The following is a 10365-nucleotide window of genomic DNA, read 5'->3' as shown; positions in this document are numbered from 1 at the left end:
CGCAGTTTTGTTGAGTGATTTGGCGCAATTTTGAACGGTCGGTCGAAAGGTAAAAAAATGAGGTCTTTCATGGGTAAATTATCCTTATTTATAAGACGCATACTAAACACGTATCTATGTAATATACAGTTGTCAAGGTGTACCCGTTCAGACGTCTGCAATACCCGTGGCAACAATTAAATTGTATTGTCTTATATTGCTCGTTACATATTTAATTAGTGCTTGACACTAATTGGTTTGATTGGCATGTCTCAAAGTGCATACCATGGCAGACGTCAGATTACCAATTAACTCATTCTAATTAATGCACATGTAAAAATAAATATATAATCCGTATTGTTATAAAGTTGAAGTTTAGCACTGTGACAGTTATCCACCGCCGGAAGAAATCACACGTCCTCGTGTCTAGCGAATAAACTTGTTACGGTCGTTTGTATACAGTGCTTGAAATAGTTGTCCCGCGTCCGAAATGTGGTATCACAAATAAACTGTTTCATCTATTAGACAAGTTGTTCGCTTGTATCGTAATCTCGTTGAGTCAGTTGGTTAACATTGACGTCGTCTGAAGCAGTTGTAGTTGACAGGCTGTTTATCTCGAGTTCGAATCCAGGCACTGATGCTGATGGTAATGTCGTCTGTATAAAAGTATACATGGTTTTGGCTATGTGAATGTCAAGCTTACTTTCTAATATCAGTTTAGGTATCTCAAGATTAAGAATTTATTGAAAATTAATACGTTTACTGTTTATATTATTTATTCCGAAAAACATTTAATAATCAAATGAGTCGTTATTTACCGTTGGTAGTATTTGTCTCGTCTTATGTACTGTTGTGGACAATTAGTATTACTCAATGTATTTAGTCTTTGAACTAGTTCATAATTTTCCCGTCTAAGATTGTCTATCTCAGTTGAACAAGCTTATCGTAATAACTGGTTGATTGTTGATGTAAAGCATCAATGTCTGTTTGCATTTTATGACACACAATTTTGTTAAACTCTTCACTATTTGCATTACTGTTACGAGAATCGTTTAAGTCTTCTGTCAAAATATTTATTATACTCTGTAACAACTCTACATCCTTTTTAGACTCTTGGAGTTCTTTTGTATTTGTACAGGTTTGTTCTAGCTGTGTTTTTAGTGAACTGATTTCCTGAGATTGGTTCTGGATGGTTAGTTGTGCTTGTGTCAAATCGTTGGTTGTTTTGATAAACTTATTTCTGGCTTGATTTATTTCCCTACTGGACTTTTGTTTGGCCTTAAGAGCATCGAGTTCTTGTTTTAGTGGGTTATTTAAGTTGACAACGCTAGTGAAAGCCTTAGCACTTAAGTTAGAAAATGGTAGTTGCCTAGCACAAAATGTTCGAAATTCGTACTGAGATTTTCTAATATTGTCCCTTTCTCTTTGTTTATCCGATTTGTGTTTAGGTTTAGAAATGTTGTTGACTTTGGCATCATGTTTGGAGTATTTATGACAATTTATGTGGCTTACGTCTGAGTGAGCATTTAGATTAGAACATTTTAAACAGAACATTTGTAATGGACATAGATTTGCATGACATTCACAATTTCTTTTGCCAAATAACCCCTTACCGTTATGACAGACCGTGTCGCTTGGGAAGTTCCGTTGTGTAAATTCTGTGTTAAGCTAGTCGTCCGGATTTTGGGTTTTCGTTGACATGTATATGTATGTAGTTACACGCCAGTAAGTCTAAAACAGGTGTTTAAGTATTGTAAATGTATGTAGTTACACGACTGTAAGTCTAAAACAGGTGTTTAAGTATTGTAAATGTATGTAGTTACACGCCTGTAAGTCTAAAACAGGTGTTTAAGTATTGTAAATGTATGTAGTTACACGCCTGTAAGTCTAAAACAGGTGTTTAAGCATAGTAAATGTATGTATTTACACGCCTGTAAGTCTAAATCAGGTGTTTAAGCATTGTAAATGTATGTAGTTACACACCTGTAAGTCTAAAACAGGTGTTCAAGCATAGTAAATGTATGTAGTTACACGCCTGTGAGTCTATAACAGGTGTTTAAGCATAGTAAATGTATGTAGGTACACGCCTGTAAGACATAAACAGGTGTTTAAGCATAGTAAATGTATGTAGTTACACGCCTGTAAGTCTAAAACAGGTGTTTAAGCATAGTATATGTATCTAGTTACACGCCTGTAAGTCTAAAACAGGTGTTTAAAGCATAGTATATGTATCTAGTTAGACGCCTGCACGTCTACACCAGGTGGTTACGCATTGTATATGTATCTAGTTACACGCCTGTAAGTCTAAAACAGGTGTTTAAGCTATGTATATGTATCTAGTTACACGCCTGTAAGTCTAAACAAGCTGTTTAAGCATTGTATACGTATCTAGTTATATGCGTGTAAGTCTAAAACAGGTGTTTAAGCATTGTATATGTATCTAGTTACACGCCTGTAAGTCTAAAACAGGTGTTTAAGCTATGTATATGTATGTAGTTTCACGCCTGTGAGTCTAAAACAGGTGTTTAAGCTATGTAAATGTATCTATTTACATGCCTGTAAGTCTAAAACAGGTGTTTAAGTATTGTATATGTATCTAGTTACACGTCTGTAAGTCTAAAACAGGTGTTTAAGTATTGTAAATGTATGTAGTTTCACGCCTGTAAGTCTAAAACAGGTGTTTAAGCATTGTATATGTATGTAGTTACACGCCTGTAAGACTAAAACAGGTGTTTAAGAATTGTATATGTATGTAGTTCACGCCTGTAAGTCTAAAACAGGTGTTTAAGTATTGTAAATGTATGTAGTTACATGGTTGTAAGTCTAAAACAGGTGTTTAAGCATAGTATATGTATCTAGTTACACGCGTGTAAGTCTAAAACAGGTGTTTAAGCATAGTATATGTATCTAGTTACACACCTGTAAGTCTAAGCAAGGTGTTTAAGCATTGTATATGTATCTAGTTATACGCCTGCAAGTCTAAAACAGGTGTTTAAGTATTGTATATGTATGTAGTGTCACGCCTGTGAGTCTAAAACAGGTGTTTAATCTATGTAAATGTATCCAGTTACACGCCTGTAAGTCTAAAACAGGTGTTTAAGCATTGTATATGTATCTAGTTACACGCCTGTAAGTCTAAAATAGGTGTTTAAGCTTGGTAAATGTATGCAGTTACACGCCTGTAAGTCTAAATTAGGTGTTTAAGCATTGTAAATGAATGTAGTTACACACCTGTAAGTCTAAAACAGGTGTTTAAGCATTGTAAATGTATGTAGTTATATGCCTGTAAGTCTAAAACAGGTGTTTAAGCATTGTATATGTATGTAGTTTCACGCCTGTGAGTGAAAAACAGGTGTTTAAGCTATGTAAATGTATCTAGTTACACGCCTGTAAGTCTAAAACAGGTGTTTATGAATTGTATATGTATCTAGTTACATGCCTGTAAGTCTAAAACAGGTGTTTAAGTATTATAAATGTATGTAGTTTCACGCCTGTAAGTCTAAACATGTGTTTAAGCATTGTATATGTATGTAGTTACACGCCTGTACGTCTAAAACAGGTGTTTAAGTATTGTAAATGTATGTAGTTACACGCCTGTAAGTCTAAAACAGGTGTTTAAATATTGTAAATGTATGTAGTTACACGCCTGTAAGTCTAAAACAGGTGTTTAAGTATTGTAAATGTATGTAGTTACACGCCTGTAAGTCTAAAACAGGTGTTTAAGCATAGTTAATGTATGTAGTTACACGCATGTAAGTCTAAATCAGGTGTTTAAGCATTGTAAATGTATGTAGTTTCACGCCTGTAAGTCTAAAACAGGTGTCTAAGAATTGTATATGTATGTAGTTACACACCTGTAACTCTAAAATAGGTGTTTAAGCTATGTAAATGTATGTAGTTACACGCCTGTAAGTCTAAAACAGGAGTTTAAGAATTGTATATGTATGTAGTTACACGCCAGTAAGTCTAAAACAGGTGTTTAAGTATTGTAAATGTATGTAGTTACACGACTGTAAGTCTAAAACAGGTGTTTAAGTATTGTAAATGTATGTAGTTACACGCCTGTAAGTCTAAAACAGGTGTTTAAGTATTGTAAATGTATGTAGTTTCACGCCTGTAAGTCTAAACATGTGTTTAAGCATTGTATATGTATGTAGTTACACGCCTGTACGTCTAAAACAGGTGTTTAAGTATTGTAAATGTATGTAGTTACACGCCTGTAAGTCTAAAACAGGTGTTTAAATATTGTAAATGTATGTAGTTACACGCCTGTAAGTCTAAAACAGGTGTTTAAGCATAGTTAATGTATGTAGTTACACGCATGTAAGTCTAAATCAGGTGTTTAAGCATTGTAAATGTATGTAGTTTCACGCCTGTAAGTCTAAAACAGGTGTCTAAGAATTGTATATGTATGTAGTTACACACCTGTAACTCTAAAATAGGTGTTTAAGCTATGTAAATGTATGTAGTTACACGCCTGTAAGTCTAAAACAGGAGTTTAAGAATTGTATATGTATGTAGTTACACGCCAGTAAGTCTAAAACAGGTGTTTAAGTATTGTAAATGTATGTAGTTACACGACTGTAAGTCTAAAACAGGTGTTTAAGTATTGTAAATGTATGTAGTTACACGCCTGTAAGTCTAAAACAGGTGTTTAAGTATTGTATATGTATGTAGCTACACGCCTGTAAGTCTAAAACAGGTGTTTAAGAATTGTATATGTATGTAGTTACACGCCAGTAAGTCTAGAACAGGTGTTTAAGTATTGTAAATGTATGTAGTTACACGACTGTAAGTCTAAAACAGGTGTTTAAGTATTGTAAATGTATGTAGTTACACGCCTGTAAGTCTAAAACAGGTGTTTAAGTATTGTAAATGTATGTAGTTACACGCCTGTAAGTCTAAAACAGGTGTTTAAGCATAGTAAATATATGTATTTACACGCCTGTAAGTCTAAATCAGGTGTTTAAGCATTGTAAATGTGTGTAGTTACACGCCTGTAATTCTAAAACAGGTGTTTAAGCATAGTAAATGTATGTAGGTACACGCCTGTAAGACATAAACAGGTGTTTAAGCATAGTATATGTATCTAGTTACACGCCTGTAAGTCTAAAACAGGTGTTTAAGCATAGTATATGTATCTAGTTACACGCCTGCACGTCTACACCAGGTGGTTACGCATTGTATATGTATCTAGTTACACGCCTGTAAGTCTAAAACAGGTGTTTAAGCTATGTATATGTATCTAGTTACACGTCTGTAAGTCTAAAACAGGTGTTTAAGTATTGTAAATGTATGTAGTTTCACGTCTGTAAGTCTAAAACAGGTGTTTAAGCATTGTATATGTATGTAGTTACACGCCTGTAAGTCTAAAACAGGAGTTTAAGAATTGTATATGTATGTAGTTACACGCCAGTAAGTCTAAAACAGGTGTTTAAGTATTGTAAATGTATGTAGTTACACGACTGTAAGTCTAAAACAGGTGTTTAAGTATTGTAAATGTATGTAGTTACACGCCTGTAAGTCTAAAACAGGTGTTTAAGTATTGTATATGTATGTAGCTACACGCCTGTAAGTCTAAAACAGGTGTTTAAGAATTGTATATGTATGTAGTTACACGCCAGTAAGTCTAGAACAGGTGTTTAAGTATTGTAAATGTATGTAGTTACACGACTGTAAGTCTAAAACAGGTGTTTAAGTATTGTAAATGTATGTAGTTACACGCCTGTAAGTCTAAAACAGGTGTTTAAGTATTGTAAATGTATGTAGTTACACGCCTGTAAGTCTAAAACAGGTGTTTAAGCATAGTAAATATATGTATTTACACGCCTGTAAGTCTAAATCAGGTGTTTAAGCATTGTAAATGTGTGTAGTTACACGCCTGTAATTCTAAAACAGGTGTTTAAGCATAGTAAATGTATGTAGGTACACGCCTGTAAGACATAAACAGGTGTTTAAGCATAGTATATGTATCTAGTTACACGCCTGTAAGTCTAAAACAGGTGTTTAAGCATAGTATATGTATCTAGTTACACGCCTGCACGTCTACACCAGGTGGTTACGCATTGTATATGTATCTAGTTACACGCCTGTAAGTCTAAAACAGGTGTTTAAGCTATGTATATGTATCTAGTTACACGTCTGTAAGTCTAAAACAGGTGTTTAAGTATTGTAAATGTATGTAGTTTCACGTCTGTAAGTCTAAAACAGGTGTTTAAGCATTGTATATGTATGTAGTTACACGCCTGTAAGTCTAAAACAGGTGTTTAAGAATTGTATATGTATGTAGTTCACGCCTGTAAGTCTAAAACAGGTGTTTAAGTATTGTAAATGTATGTAGTTACACGGTTGTAAGTCTAAAACAGGTGTTTAAGCATAGTATATGTATCTAGTTACACGCGTGTAAGTCTAAAACAGGTGTTTAAGCATAGTATATGTATCTAGTTACACACCTCTAAGTCTAAGCAAGGTGTTTAAGCATTGTATATGTATCTAGTTATACGCCTGGAAGTCTAAAACAGGTGTTTAAGCATTGTATATGTATGTAGTGTCACGCCTGTGAGTCTAAAACAGGTGTTTAATCTATGTAAATGTATCCAGTTACACGCCTGTAAGTCTAAAACAGGTGTTTAAGCATTGTATATGTATCTAGTTACACGCCTGTAAGTCTAAAACAGGTGTTTAAGCATTGCATATGTATGCAGTTACACGCCTGTAACTCTAAAACAGGTGTTTAAGCTATGTAAATGTATGTAGTTACAGGCCTGTAAGTCTAAAACAGGTGTTTAAGCATTGTATATTTATGTAGTTACACGCCTGTAAGTCTAAAACAAGTGTTTAAGTATTGTATATGTATGTAGTTACACGCCTGTAAGTCTAAAACAGGTGTTTAAGCATTGTAAATGTATTTAGTTTCACGCCTGTAAGTCTAAAACAGGCTGTGTAAATTCGGCCCATTGTGTTTATTTGTGTGTATATGTGGATGCGTTGTAAAACGTAATACAATACAAACTTGAGCTTAATAGCGAATCCTAAAAAGAGTGATTGTGACGGAACATGCTCTTAAATTTGTTTTCGGCTGTGGCGATATTTATTGTTTTAGAGAGCCGTGTGCAATTCCAATATGCACTTAAGCCCAGGTGGGCACTTTGTTACGTAATACCTCTGCGCGATGGTGGTCAGTAGTTACGTAATACCTCCGCGAGTTCGGTACGATCGGGGTATTGCCAACGAACTAGGCGACAACCAATCTGGTCTTCTAAGAGAAAAATACGTCTCTGGGAAATGTGGCAATATCTCATGATACGTGAGGTGCCGCGTTGTGTCCCCAGGCGATATTCGGTTTTTGTATTATATATAAATACACACACACACACACACACACACACACACACACACACACATACGATTAAACTTATATATTAAATATATTTTCATGTTTAGAATATCAGTGTATGCATATTCAGTGTGTTCCTTGTCCTCTTAGTATCTGTAAGAAGCCCAAACTGGATCTTGTCTTCAAATAATTTCATACGTATGAAAAAATAATAATTAGGAAATAAAATTTAATTTAATTTTACAAATGTTAGAACGATCAGAAACACGTTTAATATACAGCCATTAATATTTTATGCATAAAAATACATTTGGTATGTGATTACATTCGTTAAAAAGTCTCTGTTAGTCGATAACATCTTAAACATTGCAGCAAACCCAGGAATGTCCCTTTAAATATAGCTTAAAATTAATCACAGCGTAAAGAAATAAGTGAATGGTTATTATGTGGTTATATGATAGTGTAGTCTGACCACGTGTGCACCGTTGTCTATCTAATTGCATCAAGATTGTAACCTGCTGAAAATATATGCTTATAAATATATATTTTTTTTTATCTCTTAATAAAATCAATAATCGACATTAATTTTTGTTTGTATTTTCATGAGTGTTTTGAGATGTTTTATGGTATTTTAATATATCACGCCGTACGGGCTGGATTATATCATTCTATCTTACACACCCGTTGGTTATGACATCATACCTTAATTATTGTATCACTTGGCAGTAATACACATGTGTGTCGTTGATTTAAAAACATACGATTTGCTGTTTCTAGGTGAGGACCCGGTCACCAAATCCATACCATACAAAGAAATAAGCACGATCGAAATTGATTGCTCTGTGACGTAAAAGTTAACCTGAAACTAAAGTTTTATACCTTTTTGCTTCTTTTTTTTTTTTTTTTTTTGACCGGCCTCGGTGGAGTCGTGGTTAAGCCATCGGTCTACAGGCTGGTAGGTACCCGGTTCGGATCCCAGTCGAGGCATGGGATTTTTAATCCAGATACCGACTCCAAACCCTGAGTGAGTGCTCCGCGAGGCTCAATGGGTAGGTGTAAACCACTTGCACCGACCAGTAATCCATAACTGGTTCAACAAAGGCCATGGTTTGTGCTGTCCTGCCTATGGGAAGAGCAACTAAAAGATCCCTTGCTGCTAATTGGAAAGAGCAGCCCATGTAGTGGCGACAGCGGGTTTCCTCGCAAACTATTTGTAGTCCTTAACCATATGTCTGACGCCATATAACCGTAAATAAAATGTGTTGAGTGCGTCGTTAAATAAAACATTTCTTTTTTTCTTTCTTTTTTGAGAATATGTAGGAAAGAGAATACAACATTCGAGTCCGTTAAATATTATTTATCTCTTTCACTCATTAAATATGTTAACGTTTTAAAACACATAACACCCAACGGCCACTCATGTAATATAAATATATCCCTATCATAAACAACTAACAATGCTATATCATTATTCCAGTTGAAATTGAATTTTCCTGAGATCTATAAGCAAAGAAATGGTTCGTTTTTACTGTCGTTATATTCATGTTTTATCATTAATTTTAAATATTCCAATTTTACCAATGTATTAAAGGCTACAGTTTGTGTTGGTTGTAAACAAATTAGTTTCATCTGGGCTAAAAATGTATGCAATTTTATTTTTATCTAGTATCACTGTGTCACTTAGCCTTGTGCTTGGAACCTGTATGGGGTACCTGTAAACAAAGTACTCAAACTAGTGGTGTTGTAAAAACATCTGGTTATACCGAAAATGAGGGATGGAAGGTACCATTTTCTTCAGTTAATACTTTGAGGTAGGGGTTGTTGTACTGATATTTATGGGTCATAGTTTGGTTGATATATTGCATATAGTGTTTTTAAGCACAAACGCTAACATAGTCGCCTATGGGATTTTATTTGGTATAGTACAACCTATAACTGTGTACCAATATGATTATAAAATGATCCCACTTTCAGAGTTTGTTCAGGAGCGTGTGCAGGGCGAACGTTTCGGAGGTCGAAACCCATCCCTGCTTGAGCATTTTTTTTTCTCAATATATTCTCTGGAAGAGCATGACTCGACCCCACTATAAACGTCGATTGTCACAGTCTAGATCACCCAACCCCTGCTAAAATTTCTGCATACGCGCCTGAGGGTTTCCGAGGTCGATCCCCCTCACCCCTTGCTCAAACAATTTTTTTTCCCAATATATTTCCTGGTCGAGTGTGACTTGACAACCCCATAAACTGCGATCGCTACAGTCTAGATCCCCCAATCCTGGCTAAATTTTCTGCATACGCGCCTGAGGGTTTCGGAGGTCGATACCCCCCCCCCCCCACCCCTACTCAAGCAAATCCCCCTCCCCACACATTTCCTGGTAGTGTGACACGACCCCCAACCCCACCCCAACCCTCCTTGGTCGCCACAGTCTAGACTTCCACCGTATCCCTGCTAAAATCCCTGCACACGCGCCTGTTGTCGATATACAGTCGTGGGTAGAACAGCTGTGCAAAGTTGCTTTGCAATGTGCACATGTTATCATCACACACATAATATTCAAGTGTTCTAATTTAAAGGCGCATACACTTCTAAAGACGTTGTACGGGTTTCTTCTTGAAACAGTTTCCTACCTATACTAGGAGAAAAAAATTGTTCCATGAACTCGATGCTGCCAAGAAAAAGATGCCCGAACTTTTTTCAATGTATTTCTATTTCATTTAAAAAAAACCCACACCAATAAAAACCCTGCCTAACACCGACACATTCTTTAATGTAACTTATTCTAGCTGGGTTTAATATACGAAAAAACAAAAACATTACTAATGTGACATATTTTTTTGTATTGATCCTTGCAACAGATCTTGACAAATCATCGCCCATAGATAAAACTCAGCTAGCGTATCTTGGACGCCACGAATATTGTCAGAGATGATGTCACAATGACGTTTGTCAGACACGTATCATGGCCGAGTCACTACACGTCACCTTGGAATTTGTTGTTGACGTCATGCTATTCACAACGTCGTACGCACGTGGTCGTGGCCTCCCAGCA

The sequence above is a fragment of the Gigantopelta aegis genome, chromosome 1, assembly GCF_016097555.1.
Source record: "Gigantopelta aegis isolate Gae_Host chromosome 1, Gae_host_genome, whole genome shotgun sequence".
NCBI classification, from domain to species: domain Eukaryota; kingdom Metazoa; phylum Mollusca; class Gastropoda; order Neomphalida; family Peltospiridae; genus Gigantopelta; species Gigantopelta aegis.
Note: the sequence above shows the minus strand (reverse complement) of the source record.